Raw genomic sequence first — 15,833 nt, forward strand, 5'->3', positions numbered from 1 at the left:
TGAAGACTAGCTTTATTACTCAATAAAACTTACATCGTGTCTGCTAAGAACTTTACAATAAAATATGGGGTGGATGGAGGGTTTGCAAGGCCCCAACTAGCTAGCTTAGGGCATGTTCAATGGTTGTATGATGATCGTTGGAAAAATTGCTACATAGATGATTTTCATGACATGACGCATAATAAAAGAAGAGAGAGAATGAAATCGTATGAACTTGAAGCAACGGTTCACGCACAAGCTCCGAGGCAAGCATGGTTATTTCTTCCATGTTTGTGGACCCGCTTAGTTATTTTACATACGATTAATATATACTCTATTAAAGAGCTTGTATGGTGTGTTGTTGGTTATTGATGTGGACACTTATACCAACGATTGAACATACAGATTGTTGAAGATGCTCTTATGAGCCACATTATTTGGTTCTCGATTGCAACGCTCCAAAGTTACTACCTTCAAAGTAAAGCCCTACATTCATCAACAATCGGGCCTGCCCTCATAGGGTGACCTTCATTTGAGCAGATGGAATCCACCACAACAATATTATCCGGATGGAATCCACCACAACAATATTATCCATCGTCAACAAAACGTCGATGATGTCAAGATTATGCACTAGTTTTAGTCCTTCGTGAAGTGAAGTTGAAGTGAAGTGATATTGCTTCAGTCGAGACTACATCTGTGACCTGCACTAGGGCCCTGTTTGGATACTCTAACCTGGTTAGAGTTAGAGTTAGATTCTAACCCTTGAACTAACCTAAACTAACTCTAACTCTAAAGGTGTTTGGATGGGAGGGTTAGATTGACAATAAATGCTTTTTTCAATCATTTGGCTATTTTGGATCTCTCTTTTTTCCTAGACCCCACCTACTCTAACCCAAAAAAGCATCTCTTGGATGGGTTAGAGTTTTTGGGTGGGTTAGATGCATCTAACTAACTCTAACCCACCTGTTTGGATCTTCGAGGGTTAGATGGCTCAAATCTAACCCACTCTAACTCTAACCCTAGGATCCAAACAGGGCCTAGGTTGGCAGTGGCCGCTGCAATGAATCTTTCGCTATTGTCCTGAAGCACCGCTCCACAACCACTTGAGTTATTGCCTTCTTGGAAGGAAGCATCAACATTTAAGATCCCTTGGCATGAGACTACTACCCACAATGGGAATAACATAGATTAACATAGATGTTAGCTAAGGAAAAAAATGATGTGGCAACTAATTAATAAGAAGAAAGAGAAATTAAGTAACTTAGCTAGTTACTCGTACTATGAGTAACATAACGCATACCAAGGCAAGATGAGTCTATAAGCTAATAAATGAAAGGCTCAATGTTACTAGCCCTATGTTACTATCCACTCTGAAGGTAATAAATTATACTAGTAACATATGTATGTTCACTACTAGAAAAAAGACTATTAGTGGCGCACCACTTTTTGCTATTAATGGCGCACTATAAGTGCGCCATTATCACCACGCCAGTAGTAACAAATACTAATGGCGCACCTCTGATGCGCCATTATTACCACGCCACTAGTAACAAATACTAATGGCGCACCTCTGATGCGCCATTAGTATTGCAGGTAACAGTGGCGCACCTTGTAGTGTGCCATTACTAGTAACAAATAGCAATGGCGCACCTCTGGTGCGCCACTGGTAATTTTTTTTTGATTTTTTTTTTGAATTTAGAAGGCGGGAGAATAGTAGTGGCGCACCGTCTAACCCCCACCGTGCGCCATTGATATTTTTGAATTTTGAATTTGGATCTGGATCTAGATCTAGCTCATTTTTTTGGCTTGTTTTTTGATCTTTTTTGTTGCTTGATTTTTTTTTCAAATATCCTTCTCGATCTGGATCTGGTACGTTCTTTGTGTCGGGGGAGCTCCACATGTGGCCGGAAGTAGAGGAGGAGGTCGCTGGAGAGGAGGGAGGAGGAGGAGGAGGGAGGTCGCCGGAGAGGAGAAGGAGGACCGTGAGCAGGAGAGGAAGGAGGAGCACCGTGAGGAGGAGAGGATGGAGGAGGAGGTCGCCGGAGGAGGAGCACCGTGAGGAGGATAGGAGGGAGGAGGAGGTCGTCGGAGGAGGAGCACCGTGAGGAGGAGGTCACCGGAGAAGGAGCACCGAGGAGGAGGTCGCCAGAGGAGGAGTACCGTGAGGAGGAGTTCACCGGAGAAGGAGCACCGTGAGGAGGAGGAGGTCGCCGGAGAGGAGGAGATGGAGTGGAGGACAGGAGGAGAGGAGGAGATGGAGTGGAGGAGAGGAGGAGAAGAATGAAGGTGTAAGTGGCTGCTCGGTCCTTTTAGCCCAACTTAGCAGTGGCACACCTTGCACTGGTGCGCCATTGCTATTTTTTTGAATTGTGAAGGCGGGAAAATAGTAGTGGCGCACCTTGCAATGGTGCGCCATTGCAATGCTACATAATAGTGGCGCACCTTGCAATGGTGCGCCATTGCAATGCTACATAATAGTGGCGCACCTAGGCGTGGTGCGCGATTACTATGTATTTATTATTTTCATTTTTTTGAATTTTTTTGCCTCCAGATCTTAAAAGCATCATAACTTTTTTCTGTTATCTTTTTGGGGATTCTAAAAATCTTCCCCGGGGTCACCCCCGTTGAATTTGGATGTAACTTTTTGAGTAGATGATTTTTCATATAAAAAACTTTTTCATCGGAGGTCGTATGCAAAAGTTACGGCTATTTTACCGAAACATTGCAAAAATATTTAAAATTCATGTTTGTTAATTTTCCTAACAACTACTCCCTCCGTTCCTAAATATAAGACCTTTTAGAGATTTCACTATAGACTATATACGGAGCAAAATGAGTGAATGTACACTCTAAAATATGTCTATATACATCCGTATATAGTCCATAGTGGAATCTCTAAAAGATCTTATATTTAGGAACGGAGGGAGTAGAAAACATAACACATGGGCATCTACTTTTTTGATTTTTTTTGAATCTTTTATCATTTTCTTTTCTTTTTTTAAAAACATAAAAGGCGATCCAAGAGGGTGTGTGTGACGTTAGTAATGATGCACCACGCCTAGGTGCGCCACTACTATGAGGCATAGCAGTGGCGCACCTAGGTATGGTGCGCCATTGCTATGTCTGGTGGGGGGGGATGGATCAAAAAATAGCAATGGCGCATCACGCCTACGTGCGCCACTACTATGTAGCATAACAATGACGCACCTAGGTGTGGTGCGCCATTGCTATGTCTGGTGGGGGGTGGGGAATGGACCAAAAAATAGCAATGGTGCACTGCTAATGTGGTGCGCCATTAGTAAAAACATAGCAATGGCGCATCTGATTCTGGTGCGCCACTGCTATATATCATGGTGCCCCACTAATAGTGATATTGGGGATAAGCCTTTTTCTAGTAGTGGTTAGTGCTCTATGTCACTCCTAATTGTGAGTATTCTAACAAAGTGACTGACCATCTATTCAATCTTGGTTTGCTCTTTTGCTTTCATGTTGCACGCACAAAATTCAAAGTTAACGCATGGATAGCCATTGAAGTTCTCGCTGGTGAAGCTAGCTCTTCGCCTCGCACAAATTGTATTCTCTGCCACCACAAATACCAACAAGTTGCAGCAACCAAATCCGACATCTCAATCGGACCAGAGTAAGGCCTCCGAAACAAGGGGTCGCATAAAATGAAGTCGAGGACTGCAACACTGAGCCGATCAACAATACTTGCCTCCGTTATTTCATGTGCAATCCCAAGAGCTGCCCACACTGCACAGGCTCTGCTACACTTAAACAAAGCGTGACTGACATCCTCCGCATCTCCCTTGCAAATTGGGCATTGAGAGACAGTACCAATGTGATGGTTTGCTAATACACTGAAGCATGGTATTGCGTTATGTAGACATCTCTAGATGATTTTTTTATCTTTCCTAGCAATTTGAGGCTTAGTATCTTCTTCCACAACGAATGTACTGCAGATCCGCTCCGGTGGTTGCTCAAGGAACCAGTTGTGATCCACAGATGCTTGATTAGCACCACTTGATCATTGTATCTTTAGGGAAAACCCTTGATCTGGTTTGATCGGACGATAATGGCGCCTTGGTGTCGAATTCCTTTCTGGGGATTCGTTTTAGGAGCTGGATGTTGGCGAGCGATACCAGTGAAAGTCGGCAGTGTTGGCACGAGGCTTCTGTGGCAACGATGATGGGGTGAGTGGTGTCAGAACATGGCTATGGTTGCGGTAGTCGGTGTCGTGGGAATGATCGTGACAATAGTACCAGGGGTACGAATGAGGGGCGGGGCCTAGCTAGGCGCAGTGAATACACTCAGATGTACGAGTTCGGGCCCCACTCAGGAGTGGTAACGACCCTATGTCTCTTGCCCGGAGACTAGTGTTTGCTTATGGGGTGTGTGAGATTACAGAATGCTCAACCCTTGTTCAGGAGCTCGGGTGCGGCTTATATAGAGTGCGTCACGATCGGTCGAGCGCCATTACAAGGGTGAGTTAATGCTAATAACTACACAAGTTGCTAGTAACAACAACTCTAATTCCGGCGTTACTGGTAACGTCAGACTTCACTGCACTTCATGTGGTAGTTTAAGTTTGTAGCCGTTGCAGTCTCTTCGTCGTCCACGCCTTGCTGTAGTCCGAGTGTTGGGGCACATCCGACTGATAGAAGACGATTCGAGTGACCTTGTGCAAACCGAGTGAGAACCTGTTTGTCCCAGTGAGATCGTGACTGCACCGGTAGCTTTGGGAACATTGATGTCCATGTGGGGTCTTAGGTGGCCCCTCGAAGGCAGGTCCGTGGGCCTATCCCTAATGTACAACCCCATGAGTAGCCCTCGAATCGGTTGAGATTAATGGCTGAGTGAATGGCACTGTTTAGTGTCTTTGGTGTCTCGGAGACGCCGAGGTTGTAGCTTGGTGCTACTTCACTCAGACTCTCTGTAAACCACTACGAATTCAAGAGTGAAAATTCCTGAGTGTTTGAGCATGTCCGCATGCTTGCAATCGGTAACAATTGATTATCTTTCGGGGGCATAGGTTGACGATTTGGACGAGCGTGAGCTCGGAGCTCCGAATGCCGAGCGGCGAGACAGGACGGATCCCACTCGTGCTATGGTAAGGGCGATCAGGTCACCTTCTTGTTTTATCCGAATGATTGAGGTCCTATGGAAGGACGAATCGCGGGATGTTCGACTCACCTCATTATGCGCCGTGGATACAGAATCCATTCGGGTTATGAGGGAGGCAGAATTTCCGTGTTTTTTGAATTGAAGGAGCACGCACGAGGGTGGTGTAATGCCCCAGATGTAACCTTGCCATATTTGGAAACCTTTCATGTTTGGATCCATGTGGTCATGCTATATGAGAGTTATCATTTCATGTGTTCTTATGTGGTGTCATCACCTTTGCTTCATGCCATTCATTGCATCATGTCTTCTCCTTGTATTGTGTTGTTGTTGGATCCATGTTGAGTGCAAGTATGCTATATGGTGTGATGTGGTGATTGCAAAGCTTGGGTTCTAAACTATGCTTGTTTTTAAAACTAGGTTTCAAAAGGCCCCTTCTTCTTTATTCACTTGAGCTCAAGTTTAACTTGCTCCAATCCTGTTTTCAAAATGTTGTTCATTTTGTAGTTTTTCTTGTGTTTGAGGGGTATGGTTTTGGGTTTTTTAAAACTTTAGTGAAATGGGGTTTTTATCTACAAAACAGTATTTTAATTCGGTTTCGTAATTATTTTATTTGCTCCAAAAAGCATCTTTGTATTTTATTTAATTGGGTCATAATTCCCTTATGACCAGGGTTGTTTTATTTTTATTTTTGGAACCCCAGTATGTCCTAGGTGATTTATTTTGTTGTGGTTTTGTTTTAAATGGAAAAACCTTCTGGTTTTCCCTTAGTGTATCTAGCGTCAGCGAGGTGGGCTTCCTCCTTCCCGTAGGCCCAGAGCCTCCTCTCTCGCGCGCCACGCCCATCTCCCCGTCCCTCTCTTCTTCCTGACGGCGTTCCTCCCCTTCTCTGCTTTCCGTCAGTGCTGTGAGAAAGCGCGTTCGACCGCCCCCTCACGGACGTCGAGGCGTCCCTCCTCCCTCCTATAAAGCGGGCCTCGGCGTGCGAGCCCTAGGGTTCCTCCTCACCGCCGCCATTCTCATTCCCATCTCTCTCCCTCTCCCTCTGAAGGTAAGTTTCAGAGAAATTCACACAGCCGCCGCCGTCGAATCCGCGCCCCCTCGTCGCCGGCCGCTGTCCCCGTGGCGTCCGAGGCGTCCACGAGGATGGGGCTTCTTCCCCCATCCCGTTCCCGTCGCTAGAGGGGAGGTTCCCCCTCTCTCGCGCTCCCTCCGCGACGGCTCCGTCAGGCCGGAGCAGCACGTCGCATCGCCGCGCCTCTTCTTCCTTCCTCCTCGACGTCGAGCGCTTCTCTGACGTCCCCCTAGGTGAGCAGCCTTCCCCTCCTCTCCTCCCTGCGCTTAGGGCCCTCCACTTTGGGCACTAGATCAACGGCGTCGAGCTCTGCTTGGCCGGCGCAGCAGTCCCGTCGCGCCGCCGTAGTAGAGCACCTCCCGGTGAGCTTAGGGCGGGAATGGATCCCCTGATGACCCCTCTTCCTCCCCGCAAGCGCCACCTTGTCGATTAGTAGCCGTAGGTTTGCCGATGACCTTCCCCTGTTCCGGCGCCGTCGAGCTGCAGTATGAGCAGAGGGGGATGATCAAGAGAGAACCTTCCCCCTCCTTGTCAAGACTCTGATCGTAGCCCGACTAGTTGGTGGTGTGTGTGTTGTTGCACATGTCATGGGTTCGATCCCTGGAGAGCCCCCTTTTTGGTTATTTGTTTTCGAACAGTGGTAGATCGGCAGCAGGTGATAGCTTACCTGTTCTGCTGCTCCTTCTAGAGCAGTAGTTGAGCAGTACCCAGTGGTGAGATGTGGTATGTAGACCAGGGGGTCCTGGGTTCGATCCCAGTGGCTCCCCTTTTATTGTTTTGCTGTTTTGTATTTTTGTTTCACTATGCATTACTTGGGCAGCAAGTTGTCTTGGGTTTTTATCCAAACCAGTGGGTTTAAATATTTTAAGTTAGCTTGTGTATGCATTTGTGTGTATGTGTGTTCCCTAGTGTGTGTAGTGTTGTGTGTGTGTGCACATGAGAAGAGGTGCACATTTGTGAGTGTGTGTGTATGCATGTGGTGGCACATGCATATGTGCAAGAGGGCAGCCCCTCTTGATGCACCTCTTGTAGTAGGTGTGTGTGTGAGTATATATTTGTGTGTAGGTGTTCATGCATCTGTGTGTGTGGGCATGAGTGCACATATGCACATGTGCATGAGGGCTAACCCCTCATGCTTGCCACTACGATGATGTGGTGATGTATGAACCTTGTGTGTGTGCATATGTAGGAGTAGTGGATGCTATAAGTGCTAAGACACATGTGATAATGCTCCTATATGCTCATAGTGATTTCTATGTTGTTTTTCGAGCTAGCTTTGTGCCTACATGTTCCATGCAAGTACCCATGTATTATATATGCTTTTGGGGTAGAATCATCCCAGGAATCCACTGGTGAAATCAGATTTCACTTTAGAGCAACTTCACAAACTGTTATTTTTCTGTCTTGATGCCATGTTTAGAGCTTAGTGTCATGTGGTGTGTTGACCCTATGAGGATGAATCCTTGATGTGGAAGTAGTGGGTGAACCCCTCTACAGCATGGGGTCTTTGTTTTATTCATAGGAGTTTGTATGCACTTGTTGTGCCTTGTCAAAGTTGACACTTGGCTGAAATTGTCAGCTTTGTGAAAATCTGTGATTTTCACTAAGTCTGAGAATCTGCTGTAATTTCTTCCCTTGTTGTTTTGTTTGCACAAGCTCATGTGTTGGGAATCAGCCCATGCAACAAACTAAGGTTTGTGAGCTTTTGTGTTTGTCTAGCTCTCTGTTAAATTTCATGCTCTTTAACTTCCTGTAGATATCATTTTGGAGGCTGCCAAAATGCTTCAGAGCATAAGGAGCTGGTGAAAATATGAGATTTTCACTAAGTCCCAGAATCTGTTATTTTTGTCCAAGGTTGTGTCCATAGATCTTCTCATGGATTTCCCCATATCTTGTTTGGCTCATTTGGGTGGCTGTAGGTACTTTGAATGTTGTAGACAAACTGCTATGATGCTGTTTAGAACAGATTGCATGTTTTAGTTGTTTTGAAGCTTCTGTGGGCATTGTTGATGGTGTGGTGTGTTCCCATGCACCCCCTTATATTTGTTTGTTTGATCATGTGGTAACCTGTGAACACCATAGGAGTGCCATTGGAGTGTGCTTGTGATTGATTTGAACCGTAGGACTCCATATCTTGTTTTGTAGTTTCTGGTTGATCCGTAGCTCCGTTCTCAACGTTCCTTATATGTTTTTGCATCGTTTTCTCGTGATGCACCTCTTCATGCCATCCTCATGCATGTAAATATAGCTTAGTATGAAGTTCTGTCCAGAAGTACAACTCATCTCATGCATCATATTGTTTGTTGCATCATGTTGTGTTGGTGTTCATTGGATGTTATTTTTATCTTGGGTAGCACCAGGATTGGAGAGCGAGTACGTGGATTCAGGAGAGTACGTGCAGGAAGATCAAGAGCTGTTCCAAGCTGAAGACATCACAGGGAAGATGACCGTGACCTTGATACCGTATCTAGCTTTGTTATGCTTAGATTCACATTTCCTTCGATATATGCTCGCTGCCTACCACTTGATAAAAATCCCTCCTGTTAATGCCATGAAACCCAAACACCTTCCCCTCCTATCATTATGTTTAAACTGCTATCTAATTAATGCACCTATATACTTGGTAAATGACGGAAGGCCTAGCCTTTTGCCGGGTGATTTGTTCCATTATTGCCGCCTTAGTTTCGGTTACCGGTGTTTGTTTCCATAACTGATCGCTCCTAACACGTTCAGGGTTGTTATGGGGACCCCCTTGATAAGTCGTGTAGTGTTAAGGCTCGTCTGGCAGGACCCAACATTGGTTTTAATTTGCTAATCACCTAATAATAATTGACATAGGGAATAGCTACCCAGAGGAATTAATCAACAACCCGGGCCAGTGCTCCTCATGAGTGTTGGTCCACCCTGTCAACCACCGGTGGCTACCAGGGGCAACTCTGTGTTTGGCCTACCGGGAGTTTGGACAATCCGTCGTGTCCTGAGAACGAGATACGCGGCTCCTATCGGGTTCGTCGACACGTCGGGAGGTCTTGCCAGATTTGTCTTACCTTAGCGATATATCTTGCGTATGGGAATCCTGGTGAAACTTTGGATCTCCTCAAAGTTGAGGTTTTCCTCTAAGGAATCCGACGAGATCACGAGATTCCTGATAGAGGATTACTTTGCGGCCCGTGGCAGTTTGTGATGGACTAGTTGGAGCATCCGTGCAGGGTTTAATCTTTCGGAAAGCCGTGCCCGCGGTTATGTGGCAAACATGGATAATTTGTTAACATTCGGTTCTAGATAACTTGAATTAACTCTAATACAACTGCCAACTATGTGTGTAACCGTGACTGTCCCCTTCGAAGACCTCTCCTCGATCGGGAACACGGTGGGGTTATGTTTGACGTAAGTAGGTGTTCAGGATCACTTAGTGATCACCTAGTCTTCGACCGCTCGCATAGGCCACCATATCAAATACTCTGATCGTCATAAGTTACAAGTTGGTAATCTGAGCCTTACGACCATAGGATCCTTTGGGTGATCGAACTTGGCCGAGTCGAGTCTAGTAAAATGTTTTGAGTCTTAGTTATATCGGATAGTAGGTTTATTTTTTCTCCTCTTCTATGCTCTAGTGAGGTTCTCGACTTAGGAAATCTTAATTCTACTCCTCTTCTCGCTCAATTTTTTTTAAGGATCACACGGGTATTTTGAAATCTATATGATATCGATGTGACAGAGATCTGTCTTGGTGCCTCCTGTCTGACTTGATTTCTTACGGGGAGTTGAGCTCCATGGGATTCTTGTGCACATCGCCATCATTCACATTTCTTAGTATCTCAGGACGAAGGATGTTCGAAATTGCTTCAATATAGTAGTGGCGAGAGAACCCCGATGTCCCCAGTACTGGTGCAGATTGTTCGGGAGTACCGCCATACTTGTATCGTTGTGATTACGAGGGTCTGTAGTAGATGAAGGTCCGAGATTCTGGTTATGTGTTGACGGATGTGATACACTGGACGGGATAGTATATGAGTTGTGTGACATATTACTCCTTGTATCCATATACCAGATTGCATGACCAGATATTTCGGGAATTCATAGGTGGGATATCAAGTAGTGAATTATAGGACAATCTTCCTACAAATGCATGATGTGAGGTTGGGATTCGACATTCAGTGGGTACGTTTGTTCACGGTCATCTTACATCGGTTCTCGTTGTGTCTTAAACAGTCCTTGTAGCTTGCTACGACTCGGGGACGCTTCGTAAGTCGTGTGCACTGCCTTGCACAGGATGGCTACTGTAAATTCGAGCCCGTGCGATCATATCCACGGAGATATCGGATGAAATCTCGATCATACGTTTGTTCCCAGCAGTTCTAGCTCATACTTGGTTTGCAAGTGGTCTTTAATCAAATTTTGTCGACAGTCACTTTGAGGAAGAATTTTTACTATTTTGTTCGAGTGCAATTGCTAATATTCTTGTTCAGACATTCCTGCCTTTTGATTCAGCTTTACCTTCAATATTATTCTCTGGGCTAATGTGTTGTCCGTCTTCAGGATGGCTCCACCAACTCGTCAGAATCCGGGTCGTGAGGGTGCTGAGATGCCGCCACCACCCCCTCCGCCTCCTCCTCCGCCGCCTCCTCCTCCTGCAGAGGCTTGGCAAGCGGTGATGGCTGCAACAAATGCTAACACTCAGATGTTAATCCAGCTGTTGCAAGAGAGGACTAATCAGCAGCATGGCAATTTCAACCATGGTGGTGTTCAGTTTGCTACTCTGAGTCAATTCCTGGCAAACCAGCCGAAGACCTTGACGTCGTGTGATCAGCCGTTTGACGCTGAGGACTGGATTCGGGACATGAACAAACACTTTGAGTGCAGCAATGTCCGTCCAGAGGACTTTGTCAAGTTGCAACATTCCAGCTCAAGGGGCAGGCAATAGTTTGGTGGCAACAGTTGAAGGACTCCAGGGGTGCCAGAGTGATCACTTGGGATGAGTTCTGGAGAGATTTTAGGTCCCACTATATCCTGTCTAGCTTTGTGGAAGAAATGCGTGAGAAGTTCAGGCGCTGGAAGCAAGGTGGTTCCTCCGTGTACAAGTACAACGTCGAGTTCCACGAGCTAGCCCGATATGCCTTGCAGGACATTCCAGATCAGAAGAGCAAGATCTATCAGTTCAGAGGTGGTTTGAAAGAGGACTCGAACCTGGCCCTTGCCTTGCACGATCCTGATGAGTTTGATAAGTTCTATAACTTGGCTCTCAGGGGTGAGGCAGCTTTTATCAGGGTGGAGAATTCGAAGAAGCGTTTCAGAGAGTCCAGTTCGTCGTCCTCTACTCAGGTGGTTTAGAAGCAACAAAAATATTGGGTGTCTCCTCCTCCTCCTCGACACAGTCAGCAGTTCAAGCAATTAGGTGGTCGTGGTTCTTTCCACTCACCCAACCCAGCTTTCCAGCAGAGGTTTCAGCAGCAGAAGCAAGGGAATCCTCAGACGCAGTTCCGTCAGCCGACAGATGTTACTTGTCACAAGTGTGGGCAGAAGGGTCACTATGCCAACAAGTGCACCTCTCAGCTGTGTCTTCCGCCTCCTCCTCCAGGCAAACCTCCAAGCAATGCTATGGTGAAGTTCAATCCTAAGTATGCGAGAGTCAATATGGTGAATGCAGCTGAAGCAGACAACTCCTCACACGTGATTATGGGTAAACTCCTAGTTAATGAATTTCCTGCAAAGGTTTTATTTGATTCTGGTGCGCATTCATTCATTTCAAGGTCTTTTGTTGCAAAGCATGAGATGTGTTGTGAAGAGTTGCCTAGATCCTTAACTGTGGATTCTCCGGGGTTGCAAATGAATTCTCGCTTCATAGTTCCTGATGTCATTGTCAAGATGGGTAATTATGCTTTTCTGGCTTCTCCTATTGTCCTTGGCAACTCCGACATTGATTTGATCCTTGGGATGTATTGGTTGGCTATGAACAAGGCGTCTATTGATTGTGAAGCTAAAGAAGTGAAGCTAACTCATTCTTCGAAGGACGTGATTATCTTCGCAGCGCGTGATGACACGGTCCATCTGTTTTTCTTGAATGAGAAGGGTGAGATCTCTCCAATTTCGCAAGTCCCAGTGGTCTGCGTATATGAAGATGTTTTTCCGAAAGAACTGCCAGGAATGCCTCCGCACCGAGCAGTTGAGTTCGTAATTGAGCTTGAACTGGGTACTGAGCCTGTGTGCAAACCGCCGTACAAACTTGGTCCACAAGAGTTGAAGGAGCTGGAGAAACAACTTGATGAGAAGGAGCGTCTAGGTGTGATCAGACCAAGCTCATCTCCTTGGGGCTGTGGAGTTCTTTTCGTCAAGAAGAAGGATGGTACGGAACGACTCTGTGTCGATTACCGCCCATTGAATAAGAAGACGATTAAAAACAAGTATCCACTTCCTAACATCAATGAGTTGTTTGAGCAATTGAAAGGGGCTAAGATCTTCTCGAAGCTTGATCTCAGGATGGGTTATCATCATATTCGCATTTGCAAAGAGGACATTCCAAAGACTGCTTTCAGGACAAGCTTTGGCTCGTATGAGTATACAGTGATGTCTTTCGGTCTGGCCAATGCTCCACCGACCTTCTGTCGAATGATGAATTATATCTTCTCCCCATTCAAGAATGAATTCGTCTGGCTGTATCTTGATGATATTTTGGTCTTTTTGGAAACTGAGGAAGAGCATGAAGAACATCTCAGGCTGGTGCTTGATAAGCTAAGAGAGCATAAGTTCTATGCCAAGTTTTCCAAATGTGAGATCTGGTTGAAAGAAGTTGTCTACCTTGGGCACATCATCTCTATCGAGGGCATCAAAGTTGATCCGTCGAAGGTGCAGGCCATTGTTGAGTGGGAGCCTCCGTAAAATGTGAAGCAGCTTCGAAGTTTCTCGGGCTTGCAAGCTATTGTAGAAGATTCGTTGAGAATTTCTCCAAGATTGCTAAGCCTCTCTCAAGTCTTCTTCAGAAGGGTGTGGAATATGTCTGGTCTCCAGAGTGTCAGTTGGCTTTCGACACACTCAAAGAGAAGCTCACTTCTACTCCAGTCTTGGTTCCTCCTGATGACTCCAAACCTTATCAAGTGTTCTGCGACACCTCTCTTCAAGGTCTTGGTGCAGTGTTGATGCAAGACAAGAAAGTGGTAGCTTATACCTCGAGGCAGTTGAAGCCAAGTGAGAAGAATTACCCCACTCATGATCTTGAGTTGGCGGCAGTGGTACATGCTCTAATGACTTGGAGACACCTATTGTTGGAACGAAAGGTTGAAGTGTTCACCGATCACAAGAGTCTCAAGTACATCTTCACCCAGCCTAACCTCAATCTTCGGCAAACTCATTGGGTGGAAATGCTCCAAGATTTTAATCCGAGCATTGAGTACACTCCAGGCAAAGCTAATGTCGTGGCAGATGCTTTGAGCAGGAAGGCTTACTGCAACAGTCTCATTCTGAAACCTCTCCATCTGACCTTTGTGAATCTTTCACAAAGCTCAACCTTAAGTTAGTACCTCACGGATTTTTTTGCAAATCTTCAGATCTCTCCTACCTTGGAAGACTAGGTCCAACAAGCTCAACTTCTTGATGCAATGGTGAAGAAAGTTAAGATTGGCTTGGGAAAGGGAGTTCCCAAATATAAGTGCTTCAGTGTTGATAACAGAGATACATTGTTCTTTGAGGATCGTCTTGTCGTTCTGAAAGGGGATCTCAGAAAGGTTATCATGGAAGAAGCTCATAAATCTCTTCTCTCCATACATCCAGGAAGTTCCAAGATGTATGAGGACTTGAAACAGACCTTCTGGTGGACTCGCATGAAGCGTGAAATTGCTCAGTTCGTAAATGAATGTGATGTATGTCGAAGTGTGAAAGCAGAGCATCAACGTCCAGCATGTCTTTTGCATCCATTTCCCATTCCCGAGTGGAAGTTCGACCATATTGAGATGGATTTTGTCACAGGGTTTCCGAAGTCCAAGAAGGATAACGATGCCATCTTCGTCGTCATCGACAAGTTGAGCAAAGTAGCTCATTTCCTTCCAGTCAAGGAGTCCATCTCGACAGCTCAACTTGCAGAGCTGTACACTTCGAGGATAGTCTCTTTGCACGGTGTTCCAATGCTGATTTCTTCGGATCGCAGAAGCATCTTTACTTCCAAGTTCCGGGACTCATTTCTGTCTGCGATGGGTACTAAGATTCGATTCAGCACAACCTTTCATCCTCAGACTAGTGGGCAAGTTGAGAGAGTCAATCAGGTCCTCGAGGATATGCTAAGAGCCTGTGTCATTTCCTTTGGCATGAAGTGGGAAGACTGCTTACCTTTTGTTGAGTTTTCATATAACAACAACTATCAGGCAAGTTAAGGCAAAGCTCCGTTTGAGATTCTCCATGGCAGGAAGTGCCGTACCCCGCTCAACTGGTCCGAGACCGGCGAGCGTTAGATTCTTGGGAATAACTTGATCGAAGAAGTAGAAGAGATGTGTCGGGTCATTCCGGATAATCTCAGAGCAACGCAGTCCCGTCAGAAGAGCTACTATGATAGCAAGCATCGTGGCATGTCTTATGAGCTCGATGACTTCGTCTATCTCAAAGTGTCTCCTATGAAGGGCACTCAACATTTTGGCATCAAAGGCAAGCTTGCTCCTCGTTTTGTTGGGCCTTTCAGAATTGTTGGAAAGAGAGGTGGCCTTGCTTATCAACTTGAGCTCCCTTCAAACTTCGCAAATGTGCATGACGTGTTCCATGTCTCTTAGCTCCGGAGATGCTTCAAGACTCCCGAGCGCACAGTTGATTTTCTGATATCGACCTTCAACCCGACCTATCCTATCGTGAGCATCCAATTGCAATTCTTGAGACAACTGAGCGCAAGACCCGCAAGAAGTCAATCAAGTTTCTCAAGGTGCAGTGGTCACATCATTCCGATAAAGAGGCCACTTGGGAGCGCGAGGATCACCTCCATTCCGAATTCCCTGAGTTCTTTCAGTCCTAGATCTCGAGTCGAGATCTTCTTGTAGTGTGGGAGAGTTTGTAATGCCCCACATGTAACCTTGCCATATTTGGAAACCTTTCATGTTTGGATCCATGTGGTCATGCTACATGAGAGTTATCATTTCATGTGTTCTTATGTGGTGTCATCACCTTTGCTTGATGCCATGCATTGCATCATGTCTTCTCCTTGTGTTGTGTTGTTGTTGGATCCATGTTGAGTGCAAGTATGCTATATGGTGTGATGTGGTGATTGCAAATCTTGGGTTTTAAACTATGCTTGTTTTTCAAACTAGGTTTCAAAAGGCCCCTTCTTATTTATTCACTTGAGCTCAAGTTTAACTTGCTCCAATCCCATTTTCAAAATGTTGTTCATTTTGTAGTTTTTCTTGTGTTTGAGGGGTATGGTTTTCGGGTTTTTAAATCTTTAGTGAAATGGGGTTTTTATCTACAAAACAGTATATTACTTGTGTTTTGTAATTATTTTATTTGCTCCAAAAATCATCTTTGTATTTTATTTAATTGGGTCATAATTCCCTTATGACGAGGGTTGTTTTATTTTTATTTTTGGAACCCCAGTATGTCCTAGGTGATTTATTTTGTTGTGGTTTTGTTTTAAATGGAAAAACCTTCTGGTTTTCCCTTAGTGTATCTGGCGTCAGCGAGGTGGGCT

The sequence above is a fragment of the Hordeum vulgare genome, chromosome 2H (genome assembly GCF_904849725.1).
Source record: "Hordeum vulgare subsp. vulgare chromosome 2H, MorexV3_pseudomolecules_assembly, whole genome shotgun sequence".
Lineage (NCBI taxonomy): Eukaryota > Viridiplantae > Streptophyta > Magnoliopsida > Poales > Poaceae > Hordeum > Hordeum vulgare.